At 39.0% G+C, this 22,656-nt stretch overlaps 1 protein-coding gene and 1 pseudogene across 5 annotated transcripts in view; one reads left to right on the top strand and one right to left on the bottom strand.

Moving 5' to 3' along the window:
- Nucleotides 1-22,656, top strand: part of DIS3L2 (DIS3 like 3'-5' exoribonuclease 2) — a 388,020-nt gene that overhangs the window by 130,109 nt on the left and 235,255 nt on the right. The gene's annotated exons all lie outside the window — the stretch shown is intronic.
- Nucleotides 9,473-12,527, bottom strand: LOC141584494 (zinc finger CCHC-type and RNA-binding motif-containing protein 1 pseudogene; annotated as a pseudogene).

The following is a 22,656-nucleotide window of genomic DNA, read 5'->3' as shown; positions in this document are numbered from 1 at the left end:
AGGATTGGTCCTTAGTGCCTTATTTAGTTTGTTCAATGAGGTTATGTTTTCCCAGATGCTGTTGATGCTTGTAGATGTTCATTGGTGTCTGGACATTGAAGAGTTAGGTATTTATTGCAGTGTTTGTGGTCTAGACTTATTTGTATCTGCCCTTTTGGGGAAGGCTTTCCAGGTATTTGAAAGGATTTGGGTGTTGTAATCCAAGTCGTATCTGCATTAGGCATTACCCCAAGCCCAGTAACATTGTGGTTCTTGCAAACTTGTAGAGGTCCCGACACCTTGGTGGTCTTGGATAAGATCTGAAAGAATTTTCTGGATTACCAGGCAGACTCTTGTTCTCTTCTCTTACTTTCTCCCAAACAAACAGAGTCAGTCTGCCTGCCTGCCTGCCTGCCTGCCTGCCTGCCTGTCTGTCTCTCTCTCTCTCTCTCTCTCTCTATCTCTCTCTCTCTCTGTGCTGAGCCATCTGGAGTTGGCAGTGGGCTGACCCAAGTACCTCTGTGGCCATTATCAGTGGGACTGTGTTGGATCAGACCTGAAGCCAGTACAGCACTGGGTCTCATGCAAGGCCCACTGTAACCACAGCCCAACAACCTGTCCTGCTGCTGAGCTAGCTCTTAAACCACAGGATGCAGTCCTCCTTCTCATCCTTCCATTCCCTTTCCATAGGCAGATGAACCTCACCCTGTGGCTGCCACCACCACAGACCGACAGGGAGTCCTGTTGGGCTTTCACCCAGTGTTCACTTAAGCCCCAAGGGCTCTTCAGTCAACTTGTGGTGATGAATATTGCTAGGCCTGGGACTTACCCTTCAAAGTGGTGGGCTCCCCTCTGGCCCAGGGCAGGTCTAGAAGTGATGCTATGTAAGAGCCAAGGCCTAGAATCAGGGACCCCAAGACCCTGCCTGGTGCTCTACTCCCAAGGCTGAGCTGATACCTGAGGTGCAAGACAAAGTCCTTTCTTTTTTCTCTGCTTTTCTCAGGCAGATGGAGTCTCTCATGATAGCCACCACAGTTCAGAATATGCTGTGTCTCACCTTAAGCCAGCATGTCTCAGAGTCTTACGCAGGGCTCATGGTGTGCTACCTGGGTATCACAGCTGGTTATTCAGGGCCGAATAGCTCTTTAATTCACCAGGTGATAAGTCCTACCATGACTGGGTCATTTCCTTCAAGGCAACAAGTTCTCTTCTGGCCTAGGGTATGCCTAAAAATGTCATCAGTGGAAATTTTTGCTTCCCTGTCTTAGCCTGGGTGAACAATGTAGTCAACTAGGTAATAGATGGTCAGGACCCAAATCCTATGCTAGACCAGACATTCTTCCCTATGAAGTTTGCAGAAGAAATATGCACAGAGGATAAAACAAGGCAGAGGAACAATTTTTTCTTTACTAACTGAAGCTTCCATCCAAGCCAGAATGATTGTAGTATACACTCCTACTAGCAATGTGTGAGGCTCTTTGTATCTTTTCATCTCCGACACCAGTTAGGATTATCCAGCTTTCTAAAATTTTTTTTTTTTTTTTTGAGACAGTCTGCTCTGTCATCCAGGCTGGAGTGAGGTGGCACCATCCTGGCTTACTTTAACCTCTGCCTCCTGGGTTCAAGCAGTCTCCTGCCTCAGCCTGCTGAGTAGCTGGGACTACAGGTGCGCACCACCATGCCTGGATAATTTTTGTATTTTTAGTAGAGGCAGGGTTTCACTGTGCTGGGGCCTCCCAGAGTGCTGGAATTACAGGCGAGCCACTGCGCCCGGCCCAGCTTTCTAATTTTTATAATATAGATTAAGTTCTATAAATTACTTTTTTATATTATTTGCCCATTGTTCCATCAGGGTTATTGTTCTCTTCTTGATTTGTAGGAATTTCTTATCTTCTATGTAGTAATCCCTTTTCTAATGTCAGTTTTACAAATATCTTCTCACATTTTGTAATTTAGTCATTTGCCTATTAACTTTGTGTGGTATCTTTCATAGAACAAACCTTTTTAATTTTAATGCAGTAAAATTTATCATACACTTTATGGGTTTTTAAGTTTTCCCATCTCTAGGTCACAAAGATATTCTCCTTTGTAATCTTTTATTAAGTCTGCAGTTTTGCCTTTTGCTAAACTTTATTGGTTTCTCTGTGCTAAGTCTATGAACCATCCTTTAATTCCAAATATAAATTCTACTTAATCCTGATGCGTTATTATTTTTAAAATACATGATTGGATTCACTTGGGTGATATTAATGTAGTATTTTTTTTTTGTCTTTTTTTGGAGGGGGACAGAGTCTTGCTCTGTTGCCCAGGCTAGAGTATAGTGATGCCATCTTGGCTCACTGTATTCTCTGCCTCCCAGGTTCAAGTGATTCTCCTGCCTCAGCCTCCCAAGCAGCTGGGATTACAGATGTACACCATCACACCCAGCTAATTTTTGTAATTTTAGTACAGATGGGGTTTTGCCATGTTGTCCAGTCTGGTTTTGAACTCCTGGCCTCAAGTGATCTGTGTGCCTCAGCCTCCCCAAATGCTGGGATTACAGGCATGAGCCACTGTGCCTGGCCAAGTGTAGTATTTTCTGTGTCATGTTAAAATGGATCTTTGATTTTTTTGTTATTCAATTTTTAGAATCGAGATTATAATAATCTAATGAAATGTCTTGGTTAGTTTCTGAGAGTTTCCTATTTTTCTAGAACAGCTTGTATAAAACAGGAATGAACCCTTGCAATTTGGTAGAACTCATTGTGAAATTGTACCTGTTGTTTTTCAGGAGGCAAGATCTTTGCTGTTTTAATCCTTTTATATTAATTGGTCTGTTCAGATTCTCTATCAATTCTTGTGCCAATTTTGGCATAATTTAATGGGACTTTCTCCATTCAAATTTAGTAGCATGTAGATATCCCTAATGCTTGTTATATTCTCTTTATATTCTCCTTCGTGTCTGTACTTTTGTATTCCTTTTCATTCTATATTTTAATTATTTGAATCTGCTTTTTTTTTCTTTGATAACTCTTGCTCACCAAGGGTCTATCTTACTAATTTTTTCAAAGAACAGTTTCAGTTGTATTATTTCTCTCTCTCTCCCTCTCTCTCTCTCTTTTTTTTTTTTGAGACAGAGTCTTGCTCTGTTGTCCAGGCTGGCGTACAGTGGTGTGATGATCTCGGCTCACTGCAACTTCTGCCTCCTGGACCCTGCCTCGGCTTCTTGACTAGCTGGTATTACAGTCTCCTGCCACCATGCCTGGCTAAGTTTTGTATTTTATTTTATTTTTTTTAGTGGAGACAAGTCTTCACTATGTTGGCCAGGCTGGTCTTGAACTCCTGACCTCAAGTGATCCACCCACCTCAGCCTTGCAAAGTGCTGGGATTACAGGCGTGAGCCACTGCACCCAGCCTTTTTACTCTATTGTTGATAATGATGTTTTGTGTATTATTGATATTTGCTTTTAACTTTTTGTTTTGCTCTTAACTTTTTAATTTAATTTCTTATTTTCCAGGGTCGTTGCTTTTTTGCCCTTTCCCCAACTTCTTGAGTTGAATAATTTGCTTATTAATGTTAACCTTTTTTGTTTTGAGATGTTTTTAAAGCTATGTATATCCCTCTGAAGACTAGCTCTATTCTACAGATTTTTATGTTCAGTGTTTTCATTATTCAGTTTTAAATATTTTCTTTATGATTTCTTCTATAACTAGGTTATTTATTAAGGCTATTTAATTTCTGTATTTTGCTATTTTTTGTTAATGTTTAATTTTATTGTATTATAGTGAGAATATAGGATGCTTATATATTTACTTCTTTATAGTTTATGAATACTTCCATTATAGTGTATTATATTGTCTATATTTGTAAATAGTCTACATATGCTTTGAAAGAAACGTGTGTGTGTATGTGTGTGTATCCACAAACTTGGTTTATAATTACATTGTTCTCCCCTTCATAATAAACTGTTTATTATTGTATGTACTTTATCTGTCAGTTTCTGACAGGGATATTTAAAAATCTGTCTGTAAATTTTGATTTATTTGTATTTCCTACATTTTGATTTATTTATATTTCCTACAGTCTTGTCAATTGTAGCTTGATATATTTTGAAGTTGTATTGTTATATACATATGGTATGCTAGAATATATCCAGATGTATTTTTGTATACATGCGTATCCATATATATTTATTTGTATTTGTACACATATTAATCACCAGTATTTAGTGAACATTTACAATGTGCTAGGCCCTGTCTAAGCACTTCGTAATTAATTCTCATTACGTTAATTAGTTAATCCTCAGAACATACCTAGTATAGTGTCTATTTTGGGAATATAAATAGTATCTATTTCAGTATTCCAGTCATTTTTATTCCCAAGATGCAGAAAAGTTATGCAGTTGGTAAGTATACTTTAGGATCATTCTAATTGATCTGGAATGGGGCTAAGCATTGGTATTTTGAAAGAGCTGTTTAGAGATTCAAGGATACTACTACATAATCAGCATTGCTGCTGTAGAACCAGCCCTAGGTTTGTCCTCCTAACCATTATATTCTTTCTCCTTTTATTGTCCTCCTAACCATTATATTCATGGTTATCTAACCCTTAGTTTAGTAATTCAATCAAGGATCATCGATGGATACTAAAACCATTGAGATAAAGATTTTGGAGGGCTAAGATATTCACATGGGTGCAAAGTATCATGCCACAGTTGACTTATTAATTACACTGGGCAGAATGTCCTTTTGTAGTGGACATATTTGGTAGTCACCAGTTTAACCAACTGATCAAGCTCAGCATCATTAAGTGGGGTAGTCTGACATTTTGTACCTTCTGATGGGATACGTTATTGTACATCTTTATCTATGAAGCATTCATGCTGAAAATGTTTCACCTGAATCAAAGCTCTAGCCCTACCTTCCAGTCTACTGGAAATACAGGGGATATTGGAATAAGTTAATGATACCAGGGGAGAAATAATGTGATTAAATTCAATGCCATGCAAAACAAGGGGAGCTGTTGTAGAGGAAGAAAGAGCAAGAGAGACATAACTAAAAATATTGTATGAAGCTTGGTTAGAACCTGTATTGGGGAAAAAATATGGTAGCAACAGTTGGGGAGGTTAAAATTTAAAGTGTATGTTAGGTGACATTTTGGAATTACCATTAATTTTATTAGGTGTTATAATGATATTGCAGATATATAGGAGGATGTCCTTATTTTTAGGAGATACTGGCTAATATGGTTGGGGTGAAGTAACCTGATGTCTTTAACTTCCTTTCAGTGGTTCAGAAAAAAGAAGAAACTATGTGTGGTCGTGTGTGTGTGCAAACACACATGCATATAAAAATCAAGAGAGAATGGGGGCAAATGTAACAATATGTGAATTGGTGAATCAATAGGTGTTCATAATATCACCGCTCTTTCAGCTTATTAGTAAATTTAAAAATCTTTAAAATAAAACATTGGGTGAAAAAAATATATCATGCGTTACTGAAAAATAAAAATTGCAATGTTCTACAGTTTGGTGTGGATTTCAAGAGCTGGCATTGCTCATCCCATCTTTGGCTCCAAAGTTATTCTAAAGCATAAAATAATTATTGCTTATTGTTCAATACAAATATAGTGAGGACTGCTGTTTTCAGCTGGGTGTTTTTTCTAAAAATCACTTTTATTTAGTCAGTCACAATTTTATTTCCCATTAAAAATTTCAATGTATCACAACGTGTCAGTAAAAACAACAACAAAAAAAACCTTGAATAAAGATTTTTAACAGTGGATAAGGAGAAATTCTTGGGAAAATTAATGAAGCCTTCAAGTAATTTTGTAAACATGGTTGTTTTTATGAACCTCCTGCAAAAGTCAAACAGAATGAGACCACATCATGCAGTCGTATGATTTGTCAAAAATTATGCAGAACCCCTCTTATTCTAATCTTTGTTCTAAGTAGTATATTCTTGGGTTAATAACTTAACATTTGTTATATGTAAAGTATTTTTTCCAGTATAATCTAGAAAGTTTGATCCCCACTGCAAAGTGAATTTATTTTATGAGACTTTTTCCTGGTGTGAATTATCCTCCAGTATCTTTTTTTTTTTTTTTTTTGAGATGGAGTCTCCCTCTGTTGTCCAGGCTGAAGTGCAGTGGCACAATCATGGCTCACTGCAACCTCTGCCTCCTGGGTTCGAGCAGTTCTCCTGCCTCATCCACCTGAATGGATGGGACTACAGGTACACACCACCATGCCTGGCTAATTTTTATGTATTTTTAGTAGAGATGGGGTTTCACCATGTTGGCCAGGCTGGTCTTGAACTCCTGAACTCAGGTGATCCACCCGCCTCGGCCTCCCAAAATGCTGGGATTACAGGCATGAGTCACCATGCCCTGCCTATCCTCTGCTATCTTATTCTTTCTTTCTTTTTGACTTGGCATTGAGTAGGCATTCAGTTATTGGCAGACTGGGACAGTGGAAAAAGCAGTGGGCTGCAAGTAAGGTAAGCAAGGTTCAAGCCCCCTCTCTGCTTCTGAAATCAGAATTGGGCAAAATATGACAGAAGCTCTTTCTAGTTTAAAAACCTCTGCGAGTAAATATATTTTTCATTATTGGTAAGGGTTTAATCAGGGAGGCTGTGATGAGTCATGAATAGCTTGGGGTTCTTTCATGGGACCTGCTCTGTCTCTTAAAACCATTGCAGCCTGTGCCACTTGCCTCTGTCATTTGTTTATTCATTAACTCAGCATTTATGGAATGATTATGATGCTTCTGATGCTCTGCTGGGTCCTGGGTCATACAAAGGTGAAGCAGCCAATCTTCCTCCCTTTCGTCAGGCACCTTTCATAGCCCTCTGTCCCCATTAACAGGGGAGCTCCTTAAGAGGCCCCTCCCTGCAGATGTCTGTTACTCCTCTTTCCCTTTTTCTTGTCCCCACAGCTGATTCCAGAGCTTCTTTGTTTAGTTATAGGAAGATTAATACTGACTACAGTAATTTATATGAATTGCATGCCATTCGTGTCTTATTATCTAACTGCACAGTGATCCCTACAATATTGCCTGTGTATCAGATAATTTCTGGTGTGGGGCTTCATTAAAGCCTTTCCTTTCCTCTTGTCTTTTCTGCATTGCTCACAGAGTGCAGCAGCTCCAGGATCTGTGTCTTTACCACCACCCGACTGTCTTCTTGTCCTGTACCTTAGAGCATGTGAAGCACAGTCACAGAGCGCTGGGTCAGCCCACCACATTCTGCATGTTCATCTCTTCACCATAGTTGCTCTCTCCTTTAGCAAGGGTGATTGGAGATTCAGAACCACTACATAGCATAAAAGATATGGCTTCAGCCTATCTAGAGGTTTTCTGTGGTTCATTTTTAATGTGGACATGAACATATTTGTGGATTTGAGTTATTTTCAATTTCTATTTTATAATATGTAAAGCTTTTTAACTTTAAGCAGCCTCCTTTCCTTTATTATCAGTATTTACTGAGAACATTCTTATGTATGTTCAAACAGCTTATCAATGTAAACGCTAAGGAAGCAGTTTAAACTAGTGATTCTCAAGTTTTTTGGTCTCAAGATACCTTTGTACTCTTACAAGTTGTTGAAGATCCCAAAGTGCTTTTGCATATGTAGATTATATCTACTGATATTTCTGTTTTTAAATTAAAACTAAGAAAGTTTAAAATTATTATTGCAAAATAAATGTATATCTAGTTGTGTTTCTGTGTACAGTCGTCCTTTGGTATCTGTGAAGGATTGTTTCTAAGACCCATTGAGAATACCAGAATCCAGGGATGTCCAAGTCCCTTATATAATATGGTATAATATTTGTATATAGCCTATGCGTATCCTCCTATGTATTTTAAATCATCTCTAGGTTACTTATAATACCTAATACAATATAAATACTATGTAAATAGTTATATTATTCAGTGAATAACAAGGGCCAAAAAAAAAAAAAAAAAAAAAAAAAAAAGGCCTCTGCATGTTCAATACAGGCCCAACCTTTTTTCCCCCCAAATATTCTTGATCCATGGTTGGTTGAATCCATGGATGTAGAATCTAGGGATATGGAAGGCTGACTGTACATTTAAGGAAGACTTCAGATTTCAGATTAGTGATTTATCAGGTATTAATGAGGCTAATGTGATTATAGCAGGTGTAACCACAGTCAAAATACTGAGAACAAACTGAGTCAACCTGTAAAATGCACCTTAAATCTAGTGTCTTAGAAAATTCTAGAAAACGCTAGACTATGTAACACACATTCTCTACGTCATGAGAGCAGGGTCAGTAAAGGTTTTCTGTAAAAGGGCCAGGTAATAAATATTTCCAGCTTTGTGAGCTGTAAGGTCTCTAGAACGACTAAATTCTGTTGCAATGTAAAAGCAGTTATAGAGAATATGGAAGTGAATGGACGTGGCTGGATTTGGCCTGCTGGTCAGGTTAGTTTACTGATCCCTTCTTTACCCTTGTGAGAGAATGACAGTGTAAAAGGTAAGCAACATCTTCTCATGAGAGAGTTTTGACCTTGTAGGCCCTCTGACCGGGGTCTAAGGCTCTTGGAAAACCGTTGAAGATGATAGTTGATGCTGGACAGGACTTCAGCGAATATTTTAATTCTTTACTATTAGGAATTTCAGTACTTCTTCAGTTCCTTAGCTTCAATTAGTTACTGGATTGTTTTTCCCCCACCTCTGGAAGTTCTTTCTAGCTAAAAACTTCAGTAATGGTAATAATGGTTTTTTTCTGTGGAGTTGTAATTTAATAATTTAGGCTAAAATCTATTGCCTTCTTTTGTTCAATTGTGGATTTTTTGAGTAGGGAGCTGCTTGTGCCCTGTTTTGCTATTTATTGTCTGATGCATGAACATAGTATTTATCAATCCTATTTACATTGTAAATTATGAGCCTTAGGTCCTCTTAATATGTTTTGTAATTTATAGATAACATTAATCCTGCACGTTGCTTATTAGGAAAAACTTGAATGTTTTGTGTTTTTTGGTATTAATTTGAATGAATTTTTTTTTCTGACATTTTCCCACAGGTTATTATTGATATAGAAGAAGGCTGGTGGGGTTACTGTGTATTTCTTTTTTTCCTGAAGTTTTGTTTTAAAGACTAAATTTATTTCAGAAATCTTGTTGTACATCAATCAGACATGAATAAAGCTTTTATAATGAACTTCTCAAACCTTTTTAATATCTATTTCCTAGGATGACATAGCATTATTATGACAATATTGTTTTTAATTTCTATTAAAATTCTCTCTTTTGAAGTTAAATATTACTAGCGAATCTTAATTTCTTACTATTGTGCTAATGCAAGATAGAAATATGATAGTTTAAAATTATTTTTACGTTTCCTATGGATTATTTTTACTATAAAACACTGTTTGGTATTATGTTCTCTGTTTGGTATTATGTTCTTATGCTCACATTCTGAAACTAATCTTTAGTTCCCAATTGAACTTTGTATTCCAAGATTTTTGTATCTTAATGATATTTACAGAATATCATTACAGAACATCAGGTTCTTCCTCATCCCTGAAATATGTGCTTTTTTTTTTTATCCTTGGACACCTAGAATCATCTGACGTTGAGGGAGTCCTGCAACTGGGTTTCCACTGTTTTTTGTTCTTTGGTTTTGGCTTGCTGGATTGCTATGGCCTGAATGAGAGTGTCAAGAGCAGCATCTCCCTTCCCATCTCCCCCATATTCTTCCTCAGTTTCTTCTTTTGGTTCATTTTCTGTTTTTTTTTTTTCCTTCTTTTTTTTTTTTTTTTCTTTTTTCTTCTTTCTTGCTTCCTTGGAGGTTCATGTTCTCCAAACATATTTTTAGGATAGGCATAACTTAAGTGTTCAGTTTTCCCACATTCATAACACTTAGATTTATCAAAGTAGTTTTACCTTCAGATGAACTCAGCTGTCTTTCATTGTCAATAGCAATGCCTACTTTTATCACTCTCCAAGTCACTCTTTGTCATTTATTGCCCTGGTACAATTTTTGCAGAGTATTTATCCAAAAATAAAGTAAATGCAACCCTTTTATTCTTCTTGGCATCTTTATCTTTCATTGGTAACCTTTGTAACTTTGCCATACTTGGAAAATATACTGTGCTCCTACTTGGAGCTCATCTACCACTCATTTCTTTATTCAGGGTGGACCTGGGATACCAGAGGAGCACCAGCCCTCAGCTCAGCTAGGCCTCCACCCTGACTCTTCTCTCCTCTTGCAGCATTCTTGGTATTACAGGTACTGGGAGGGAAGGGTCAAGTGCAGAGACAGGATGATAATAGCAGCCGTACCTCTTCCCAGTTCTGTTATTTTTTGTGTGTGTATTTCTTAGCTAGATACCTTAATGAATGAATGCTCTTATTATTTCTAATAATTTTGTAGTTGGTTGTTTTGATTTTCTAGGCGTAAAATAATTGTGCCTCTCCCTTTCTGATTTTGTACCTTTTATTTATTACCTTATTTCGTTGACCATTACTTTAAGAACTGTATTGCATAATAGTGGTGATTGCCTTGTTCTAGACTTTAATGGGACTGTTTCCAATATTAAGCCCTCAAGCACAACGCTGGTTATTGGCTCGAGACAAAGTTAACCAAATGTCAAATGTCCTCTTTTATATTAAAAGTTTCTGTTAGGAATAATAGATACTGAAATCTCTTCAAGTACCTTTTGAGCCTCATTTGAGATGCTGTTTTTCCCTTTGGCTTGTTAACATGATGACATATAATATTGAATAATTCTCATCTGTCCATGACCCTCATTTAGTCATGGTATGTGGCATGCATTAACATGTAACTCAGTTCTGTTTGCTAATAATTTATGCATGATTTTTGGATTTACAATAAAAAGTGACATTGGTCTGCAGTTTCTTTTTGTTGAATTTGTCTTTGTAACTTGGTAGGAAGAATTGAAGAACTTTTCTCATTGCCATGAAATAGTTACAATAGCATTGAGAGTTTACATATTCTCAATGATTGAAGCAATTAAAGAACTCATACTTGAAACATGGGCTAGAGCTTTTTTCAGTTGGCAACTTTCTGAATCTCTAATGATTATTGATTTCTATAAAATTTCTCCAAAGTTATTAATTTTGATAATTATATTTTCCAAGAGTATTATATACTTTCAGCACATACTGTAATGCATTAGAATATATGTATAGAATAATGTACAAAGTATTTTCAGTTGTTTAGTTGCCTCTGTATCTGTGTTTATAACCCTTTTCAGGCCCCCCGTCTCCACCTTTTTTAACACTAGGTGCTATGACTTATCTAAGTTTTAATGGAAATTGATTTCTGCCATTTTTATTTATTGTAACTAATTTCTACTGTTTTTATTACCAAAGACTTTCCTTTAGATATGATAAATCTGAGATTATATTTAATTAGAAATACAGATTGAAGTTCATGATAGAGGTTTGAACTGGAAATGTAGTTTAATGAGTCATTAGTGTCAAATTAGTTCCTTGAGTAACTCCTGAATTCTAAGAGTTCTTTTAAGAGACTGTGAGAGGACAAGGATCTACCAGTTCTCTTCTCCTGCCACCTGGATTTCCCTCCTTGAATGCAATAGGTATTTATCAAACTGTTCCCTGACCTGGAGTCTCCAAAACACAAAAAAACTTTTGTGGGTTAAACTTGTTTTTAATTGTGGTAAAAAATTTGCCATTTTAACAATTTTTAAGTGTATAATTCAATGGCATTAATTACATTTTCTATGTTTTTCACTTAGCACAATCTATATATGTATATATTTGAGACAGAGTCTCGCTCTGTTGCACAGGCTGGAGTGTAGTGGTGCAGTCTTGGCTCACTGCAACCACCACCTCCCAGTTTCAAGCCATTCTCCTGCCTCAGCCTCCCGAGTAGCTGAGATTACAGGCACATGCCACCACGCCCAGCTGTTTTGTATTTTTACGAGTAGAGACGGGGTTTCACTGTGTTAGCCAGGATGATCTCCATCTCCTAATCTGGTGATCCTCCTGCCTCAGCCTCTCAAAGTGCTGGAATTACAGGAGTGAGCCACCATGCCTGGCTTAGCACAGTGTTTTCAAGGTACATATATGCTGTAGTGTGTATCAGAATATCCTATTTTGTGGTAGAATAATATTCAATTATATTGTATATACTTAATTTTGTGGGGTTTTTTTGTGGTTGTTTGCTTGTTTTCTGTTTTTGAGACAAAGACTCAGAGAGTCTGGCTCTGTTGCTCAGGCCGTAGTACAGTGATGTGATCTCGGCTTACTGCAGCCTCTGTCTCCTGGACTCAAGCCATCCTCCTACCTCAGCCTTCTGGAGTGGCTGGGACTGCAGGTGGCACCACCAAACCTAGCTAATTTTTGTATTTTTTATAGAAATGGGGTTTCACCATGTTGCCCAGGTTGGTCTCAAACTCCTGAGATCAAATGGTCTGCCCACCTTGGCTCCCCAAAGTGCTGGGATTATAGATGCGAGCCACCACGCCCACTGATACATTTTGTTTATCCATCCATGTTGATGAACACTTGAGTTATTTCTACCTTTGGCTGTTGAATAGTGAATAATTCTGAAGTGAACATTGGTGTACAAGTATCTGTTTGAGTTTTCAATTCTTTTTATACCTAGGTCATATAGGAGTAGAATTGCTGGGTCATAGGGTTATTCTGTGTTTAGCTTTTTGAGGATTGTGAGGTTTCTTGAAAAGGGATTTTTGCTGGTTACTAAATACATGGTTATTAGAGGGGGTTAATAGAAACTGAAAATTTTGATGTATTATAGGACATCTTGAAATAATAATAATTACATCTGTTCTTTATTCAAATATAACTGTAGCTTTCCCAGTTCTTTTTTAGGCTTTTTCTTTTCAGTTCATTCTCTTCCCATTTTTACAATTCTGGAGTCATTCCTACTTACTTGCCTAGTTTCTCTTTGACACATCAACAGACCTAGGCAGCTTGGGTTTCAGAACATTTTTCTAACATTACAAATAACTTATTTTATAGAATATAGTCTGTTCCACTCTGTGTCTTCCAGCTAGCAAGAAGCATCAGACTTGCTAGCACTTACAGCACAAAATTATTGGGGTAGAAGCTTAAATAAAAGGAAATGATGTCTCACAAATGTTCCCCTCGTTATTTGGAAATAGGGATTCCCAGGCCTCTAGCATGTCAGTCACTATGTGTGCCTGTCCTTCTCTGTTGGAGGTGAGGGAAGACTTGAAGCCCCCTGTGCCTATCACCCCTATGGCTCTTCTGGCACCTTTTCCAATATGGTGTTCCTGACCCTCTTGCTTTCTCTGCACCTTTAGCTTTACACTAGGCTCCCTGGGCTTTTTTGTAATTCATTTTCTTTGGATTTACTGGTAATGAAAAGGGAAAAACAACTTCTCTGAGTAACAGTATCATTTTCTCCTTACTTCCTTTTCTATGCTCTCTAGATTCTAGCCACTTTTGGAATCTTTCTTCCCAGTCTATCTACTTTTCTCCCTCTCTGGTACTTTCTAAGTCAGTCCAGTTCATGCTAATGAGCCATATCTATTTACAATTACATTACATTGCCATAGAAATAATGAAATTCTGGCCCTGGATGCGTCCTACAAGATTATGTACTCTTGCTGACATGTGAATGGCTCTTAATGTGGCACTTTGTGTTATTTACAAATACTGTTTTATAATACTGAATGAAAATGGTAAATTTCAAAGGGATGGAGGAAGATTTACCAAGCAAATGAAAACCAGAAAAAAGCAGGGGTTATAATTTTAATTTCTGACAAAACAGACTTTAAGCCACCAAAGTTCAAAACAAGACAAAGAGGAGCATTACATAATGGGAAAGCGTTCAATTCAACAAGAAGAGTTAACTGTCCTAAGTATACATGCACCCAATATGGGAGCACCCAGATTTATAAGCAAGCTATTAGACACCTTCAAAGAGACCCAGATTCCCACACAATAATAGTGGGAGACTTTTTAAAATTGCATTTTAGGTTTTGGGGTACATGTGAAGAACATGTAAGATTGTTGCATAGGTACACACATGGCAGTGTGATTTGCTGTCTTCTTCCCCTTCACCTATATCTGGCATTTCTCCCCATGCTATCTCTCCTCAACTCCCCACCTCCATTGTTCCTCCCCCATTTCCCCCCAACAGACTGCAGTGTGTGATGCTCCCCTCCCTGTGTCCATGTGTTCTCATTGTTCAACACCCGCCCATGAGTGAGAACATGTGGTGTTTGATTTTCTGTTCTTGTGTCAGTTTGCTGAGAATGATGGTTTCCAGGTTCATCCATGTCCCTACAAAGGACACAAACTCATCGTTTTTGATGGCTGCATAATATTCTATGGTGTATATGTGCCACATTTTCCCTGTCCAGTTTATCATCAATGGGCATTTGGGTTGGTTCCACGTCCTTGCTATTGTAAACAGTGCTGCAATGAACATTTGTGTGCATGTGTCCTTATAGTAGAATGATTTATAATCCCTTGGATATATACCCAGTAACGGGATTGTTGGATCAAATGGAATTTCTATTTCTAGGTCCTTAAGGAATCGCCACACTGTCTTCCACAATGGTTGAACTAATTTACACTCCTACCAACAGTGTAAAAGTGTTCCTATTTCTCCACATCCTCTCCAGCATCTGTTGTCTCCAGATTTTTTAATGATCACCATTTGAACTGGCGTGAGATGGTATCTCAATGTAGTTTTGATTTGCATTTCTCTAATGACCAGTGATGATGAGCAGTTTTTCATATGTTTGGTGTCCTCATGTATGCTTTCTTTTGTAAAGTGTCTGTTCATATCCTTTTCCCACTTTTGAATGGGCTTGTTTTTTTTCTTGTAAATCTGTTTTAGTTCTTTGTAAATTCTGGAAATCAGCCCTTTGTCAGATGGGTAGACTGCAAAAATTTTTTCCCATTCTATTGGTTGCCGATTCAGTCTAATGACTGTTTCTTTTGCTGTGCAGAAGCTGTGAAGTTTGATTAGATCCCATTTGTCTATTTTGGCTTTTGTTGCCAATGCTTTTGGTGTTTTGGTCATGAAGTCCTTACCTACGCCTATGTTCTGAAAGGTTTTGCCTAGATTTTCTTCTAGGGTTTTTATGGTGTTAGGTCTTATGTTTAAGTCTTTAATCCATCTGGAGTTAATTTTGGTGTAAGGTGTCAGGAAGGGGTCCAGTTTCTGCTTTCTGCACATGGCTAGCCAGTTTTCCCAACACCATTTATTAAACAGGGAATCCTTTCCCCATTGCTTGTTTTTGTCATGTTTGTCAAAGACCCGATGGTTGTAGATTTGTTATGTTGCCTCTGAGGCCTCTGTTCTGTTCCATTGGTCTATATGTCTGTTTTGGTACCAGTACCATGCTGTTTTGATTACTGTAGCCTTGTAGTATAGTTTGAAGTCCGGTAGTGTGATGCCTTCTGCCTTGTTCTTTTTGCTTAGAATTGACTTGGCTATGCAGGCTCTCATTTGGTTCCATGTGAAGTTTAAGGTGTTTTTTTCCAGTTCTGTGAAGAAGGTCATTGGTAGCTTGATGGGGATAGTGTTGAATCTGTAAATTACTTTGGGCAGTATGGCCATTTTGACGATGTTGATTCTTCCTAACCATGAACATGGAATGTTTCTCCATCTGTGTCCTCTGTTATTTCGTTGAGCAGTGGTTTGTAATTCTCCTTGAAGAGGTCCTTTACGCTCCTTGTTAGTTGTATTCCTAGGTATTTTATTCTCTTTGTAGCGATTGCGAATGGCAGTTCGTTCTTGATTTGGCTCTCTTTAAGTCTGTTATTGGTGTATAGGAATGCTTGTGATTATTGCACATTGATTTTGTATCCTGAGACTTTGCTCAAGTTGCTTATCAGTTTCAGGAGATTTTGGGCTTAGATGATGGGGTCTTCTAGATATACAATCATTTCATCTGCAAATAGAGACAATTTGACTTCCTCCTTTCCTAATTGAATACCCTTTATTTCTTTTCCTTGCCTGATTGCTCTGGCTAGAATTTCCAGTACTATATTGAATAGGAGTGGTGAGAGAGGGCATCCTTGTCTAGTGCCAGATTTCAAAGGGAATGCTTCCAGTTTTTGCCCATTCAGTATGATACTGGCTGTTGGTTTGTCGTAAATAGCTTTTATTATTTTGAGATGTGTTCTGTCAAGACCTAGTTTATTGAGGGTTTTTAGCATAAAGGGCTGTTGAATTTTGTCAAAGGCCTTCTCTGCATCAGTTGAGATAATCATGGATTTTGTCTTTGGTTCTGTTTATGTGGTGAATTATGTTTACAGACTTTCATATGTTGAACCACCCTTGCATCCCCGGGATGAATCCTACGTGATCGTGGGGGATAAGCTTTTTGATGTGCTGTTGCAATCGGCTTGCCAGTATTTATTGAAGATTTTTGCATCTATGTTCATCATGGATATTGGCCTGACATTTTCTTTTCTTGTTGAGTCTCTGCCGGGTTTTGGTGTCAGGATGATGTTGGTCTCATAAAATGATTTGGGAAGCATTTCCTCTTTTTGGATTATTTGGAATAGTTTCAGAAGGAATGGTACCAGCTCCTCTTTGTATGTCTGGTAGAATTCGGCTGTGAACCCATCTGGACCTGGGCTTTTTTTGGGTGGTAGGCTCTTAATTGCTGCCTCGACTTCAGACGTTGTTATTGGTCTATTCAGGGTTTTGACTTCTTCCTGGTTTAGGCTTGGGAGGATTCAGGTGTCCAGGAATTTATCCATTTCTTCCAGGTTTACTAGTTTATGTGCATAGAGTTGTTTGTAATAATCTCTGATGATGGTTTGGATTTCTGTGGAATCTGTGGTGATATCCCCTTTATCGTTTTTTATTGCATCTATTTGATTATTCTCTCTTTTGTTTTTTATTAATCTGGCTTGTGGTCTGTCTATTTTGTTGATCTTTTCGAAAAACCAGCTCCTGGATTTATTGATTTTTTGAAGAGTTTTTTTTGTGTCTCTATCTTCTTCAGTTCTGCTCTGATCTTAGTTATTTCTTGTCTTCTGCTAGGTTTTGAGTTTTTTTGATCTTGCTCCTCTAGCTCTTTCAATTTTGATGATAGGGTGTCAATTTAAGATCTTTCCTTATTTCTCATGTGGGCGTTTATTGCTATATATTTTCCTCTAGAGACTGCTTTAAATGTGTCCCAGAGATTCTGGTATGTTGTGTCTTCATTCTCGTTGGTTTTGAAGAACATCTTTATTTCTGCCTTCATTTCATTGTTTATCCAGTCAACATTCAAGAGCCAATTGTTCAGTTTCCATGAAGCTGTGCGGTTCTGAGTTAGTTTCTGAATTCAGGGTTCTAACTTGTTTGCACTGTTGTCTGAGAGACTGTTTGTTATGATTTCCATTCTTTTGCATTTGCTGAGGAGTGATTTACTTCCAATTATGTGGTCAGTTTTAGAGTAGGTGCAATGTGGTTCTGAGAAGAATGTATATTCTGTGGATTTGGGGTGGAGAGTTCTGTAAATGTCTATTAGGTTTGCTTGTTCCAGGTCTGAGTTCAAGTCCTGGATATCCTCGTTAATTTTCTGTCTGGTTGATCTGTCTAATATTGACAATGGGGTGTTAAAGTCTCCCACTATTATTGTGTGGGAGTCTAAGTCTCTTTGCAAGTCAGTAAGAACTTGCCTTATGTATCTGGGTGCTCCTGTATTGGGTGTGTATATATTTAGGACCATTAGCTCTTCTTGTTGCATTGATCCTTTTACCATTATGTGATGTCCTTCTTTGTCTCTTTTGATCTTTGTTGCTTTAAAGTCTATTTTATCAGAGACAAGAATTGCAACTCCTGCTTTTATTTTGCTCTCCATTTGCTTGGTAGATCTTCCTCCATCCCTTTATTTTGAGCCTTTATATATCCTTGCATGTAAGATGGGTTTCTTGGATACAGCACACTGATGGGTTTTGGCTTTTTATCCAATTTGCCAGTCTGTGTCTTTTGATTGGGACATTCAGCTGATTTACATTTAGGGTTAATATTGTTATGTGTGAATTTGATACTGCCGTTTTGATGCTAGCTGGCGGTTTTGTTTGTTAGTTGATGCAGTTTCTTCATTGTGTTGATGCTGTTTACCATTTGGTATGTTTTTGGAGTGGCTGGTACTGGTTTTTCCTTTCTATGTTTAGTGCCTCTTTCAGTATCTCTTGTAGAGCCGGCCTGGTGGTGATGAAATCTCTGAGTACTTGCTTGTTCACAAAGATTTTATTTTTCCTTCACTTATGAAGCTTAGTTTATCTGGATATGAAATTCTGGGTTGAAAGTTATTTTCTTTAAGGATGTTGAAAATTGGCCCCCACTCTCTTCTGGCTTGTAGGATTTCTGCTGGGAGTTCTGTTGTGAGTCTAATGGGCTTCCCTTTGTGGGTAGCCCGACCTTTCTCTGGCTGCCCTTAGCATTTTCTCCTTCATTTCAACCTTGGTGAATCTGACAGTTGTGTGCCTTGGGGTTGCTCTTCTTGAGGAATATCTTTGTGGTGTTCTCTGTGTTTCCTGGACTTGAATATTGGCCTGTCTTTCTAGGTTCAGGAAGTTTTCCTGGATAATATCCTGAAGAGTATTTTCCAGTTTGGATTCATTCTCTTCGTCACATTCAGATAAACCTGTCAAACGTAGATTACGTCTTTTCACATAGCCCCGTATTTCTTGGAGACCTTGTTCATTCATTTTTACTGTTTTTTCTCTAATCTTGCCTTCTCATTTTATTTCATTGAGTTGATCTTCGACCTCTGATATCCTTTCTTCTGCTTAGTCAGTTCGGCTGTTGAAACTTGTATATGCTTTATGAAGTTCTCGTGTTGTGTTTTTCAGCTCCGTCAATTCACTTATATTCCTTTCTAAGTTGTCTATTCTTGTTAGCATTTCATCAAATCTTTTTTCAGAGTTCTTAGTTTCTTTGTATTGGGGTGGAATGTTTTCTTTTAGCTCACAGAAGTTTCTTATTACCCACTTTCTGAAGCCTGATTCTTTCAATTCATCACACTCATTCTCCATCCAGCCTTGTTCCCTTGCTGGTGAGGAGTTGTGATTCCTTGTAGGAGGAGAGACGTTCTGGTTGCAGGTGGTTTTCATCCTTTTTGCGCTGGTTTCTTCCCATCTTTGTGGATTTATCCACCTGTCTTTGTAGTTGCTGACTTTCAGGTTGGGTCTCTGAGTGGACGTCCAGTTAGTTGATGATAAAGTTATTTCTTTCTGTTTCTTAGTTTTCCTTCTTACAGTCTGGCCCCTCTGCTGTAGGACTGCTGAGGTCCACTCTAGGCTCTGCTTGCCTGGGGATCACCTGCAGCAGTGGCAGAACAGTGAGGGTTGCTGCCAGTTTCTTCTTATGCTATCTTTGTTCCAGAAGGATACCCACCAAATGTCAGTCTGATCTCTCCTTTATCAGGTGACTCTGGATATACAGGGGTCAGGGAGCTGCTTGAGGATACAGTCTGTCCTTTATAGGAGCTCAAGTGCTGAGCTGTAAGCTCCGTTGTTCATTCAGAGCTGCTGCGCAGGTACGTTTAAGTCTGCTGTGGCAGAACTCATAAACCCCTTTTTTATTGCCAGGTACTCTGTCCCGGGGAGTTAGGGCTTTATTTATGAGTTTCCGTTGTGCTGCTGCCTTTTTTTCATGGCTGCCCTGCCCAGCAAGGTGGCAGCCTAGTCACTGTCTGCCTGCAGAGGCTTTGTGGAGCTGCTGTGGACTCTGCCCAGTTGCTGTGTGAGCTTCCCTGCTGTCCTGTTTATACGAGCGTAGTTAGAACTGCCTTGGCAATGGTGGCCCACCTCTGTAATGGCAGACTCTCTCTGTAATGGTGGGTTGCCTTGGCAATGGTGTGCTGCCTCAGCAATGGCAGACTGCCTCCATAGTGGTGGAGTGCCTCTGTAATGGCGGACACCCCTCCCCCACAGAGCTGGACCTTCCCGGGTTCAGCTGTGCTTGCTGTGAAACTCTCAACCCAGAGCATTTCCAATTGCTATTTTTCTGTGGGGGTGGGACCAGCTGAGCCTGATCACCTAGCCCCCCTGCCTCAGAGCCTTTTTTTTAGTTGAACGGTTGACTCTCTCCCAGGTGTTCCAGTCGCCTGTTGAAAAGGTCCCGGGATCTGTGTGATTTCCTGTGCGGTGACCCACTGCGCCAGCTGAAACAGCGGCACTGAGATTTGTGGCACCTTTTGGCGGGGGATTATCCTGGCCTGGCTTCCTGTTTGAGTCCCCTTTTTAATCAGATTAATGGGTGACTCTGCCTTCCCAGAGCTCCAATCACCAGCTAAAACGGCACCCAGACCCGTGTATTTTGTATGTAGAGCTGCCACACTGGAACACCGGCAAAACAGCCGCGCCATGCTCACAACCCGTGGGTCTCCTCCGCCTGGGAATCTCCTGGTCTGTGGGCAATAAAAATCCGTCTGGAAATGCGGAGTCCACTTACTCTCTGCCCTTTCACTGGGAGCTGCAATCCTGAGCTGCTCCTAATCGGCCATCTTGGATCCCTCAGTAGTGGGGACTTTAATACTCCACAGACAATATTAGATTATTGAGACGGAAAATTAACAAAGATATTCAGGACTGAAATCAGCTCTGGATCAAGTGGACCTGATAGATATCTACCCAAAACAACGGAATATATGTTCTTCTTCTTGCCGCACAGCACTTACTATAAAATTGATCATATAATTGGAAGTAAAACACTCCTCAGCAAATGCAAAAGAACTGAAATCATAACAAGTGGTCTTTTGGACCACAGTGCATTCCAATTAGAACTCAAGATTAAGAAATTCACTCAAAATTATGCAACCACATGGAAATTAAACAACCTGGTCCTGAATGACTTTTGGGTAAATAATGAAATTAAGGCAGAAATCAGGAATTTCTTTGAAATTGCTGAAAACAACACAGTGTACCAGTATCTCTGGGATACAGCTAAAGCAGTGTTAAGAGGGAAATTTATAGCAATAAATGCCCACATCAAAAGCTAGAAAATATCTCAGGTTAACAACCTGTCATCACAACTAAAAGAACTGGAGAATTAAGATCAGACAAACCCCAAAGCTAGCAGAAGACAAGAAATAACCAAGATCAGAGCTGAACTGAAGGAGATAGAGGCATGAAAAACCCTTTAAAAAGTTAACAAGTTCAGGAGCTGGCTTTTTGAAAAAATTAATAGGATAGACCACCAGCTAGACCAGGCATCCGCAAACTACAGCCCACGGGCCGCATGCGGTCCCCTGAGGCCATTTATCTGGCCCCCCGCCGCACTTCAGGAAGGGGCACCTCTTTCACTGGTGGTCAGTGAGAGGAGCACAGTATGTGGCAGCCCTCCAATGGTCTGAGGGACAGTGAACTGGTCCCCTGTGTAAAAAGTTTGGGGACGCCTGAGCTAGACTAATAGAAGTAGAGAAGATTCAGGTAAACACAATCAGAAATGATAAGGGGTAGGCTGAGTGCAGTGGCTCATACCTGTAATCCCAGCACTTTGGGAGGCTGAGTCAGGTAGATCAGTTGACATCAGGAGTTTGAGACCAGTCTGGCCAGCAGGGTGAAACCCCCTCTCTACTAAAAATACAAAAATTAGTTGAGTGTGGTGGTCAATGCCTGTAATTACAGCTACTTAGGAGGCTGAGGCAGGAGAATGGCTTGAATCCAGGAGGTGGAGGATGCAGTGAGCAGAGATCACACTACTGCACACCAGCCTGGGCAGGCAACAGAGTGAGACTCCATCTCATCAAAAAGAAGAAAGGAAAAGGGAGATATTACCAGTGACCTCACAGAAAAGCAAACAACCATCAGAGAATACTATAAACACCTCCATACACATAAACTACAAAATCTAGAAGAAATGGATAAATTCCTGGACACATACACCCTCCCAAGACTGAACCAGGAGGACATTGACTCCCCGAATAGACTAATAATGAGTTCTGAAATTGAGGCAGTAATAAATAGCCTACCAACTGAAGGAAGCCCAGGACCAGATGGATTCACAGCTGATTTCTACCAGAAGTACAAAGAAAAGCTGATACCATTCCTGCTGAAACTATTCCAAAAAATTGAAAAAGGGGACTCCTCCCTAACTTTTTCTATGAGTCCAGCATTATCCTGATACCGAAACCTGGTAGAGTTAGATAAATAAAAGACAACTTCAGGCCCATATCCTGATGAACATCAGCGTAAAATTTCCTCAACAAAATATTAGCAAACTGAGTTGAGCAGCTCATCAAAAAGCTTATTCACCATGATGAAGTAGGGTTCATCCCTGGGCTGCAAAGCTGGTACAACATACACAAATTAATAAATGTGATCCATCACATAAACAGAACTAAAGACAAAAACCACATGATTATCTCAGATGCAGAGAAGACCTTCAATGAAATTCAACATCTCTTCATGTTAAAAACTCTCAATAAACTAGTTATTGAACGACTCTACCTCAACATAGTAAGAGCTATTTGTGACAGACTCACAGCTAATATCATAGAGAATGGGCAAAAGCTGGAAGCATTCTCCTTGAAAACTGGCATAAGGCAGATTGCCCTCTCACCACTCCTAGGCATCATTGTATTGGAAGTTCTGCCCAGGGTAATCAGGCAAGAGAAAGAAATAAAGGTATATAAATCTAAAGAGAGGAAGTCAGAATCTTCGTTTGCATTGCAGATTACATGATCTAGAAAACCTCATTGTCTCAGCCCGAAGGTTCTTAGGCTAATAAGCAACTTAA

This window comes from Saimiri boliviensis, chromosome 5, assembly GCF_048565385.1.
Source record: "Saimiri boliviensis isolate mSaiBol1 chromosome 5, mSaiBol1.pri, whole genome shotgun sequence".
In the NCBI taxonomy this organism is placed as follows: Eukaryota; Metazoa; Chordata; class Mammalia; order Primates; family Cebidae; genus Saimiri; species Saimiri boliviensis.
The sequence above is the reverse complement of the archived record's forward strand: the minus strand, read 5'-3'. Positions and strand labels throughout refer to the sequence as shown.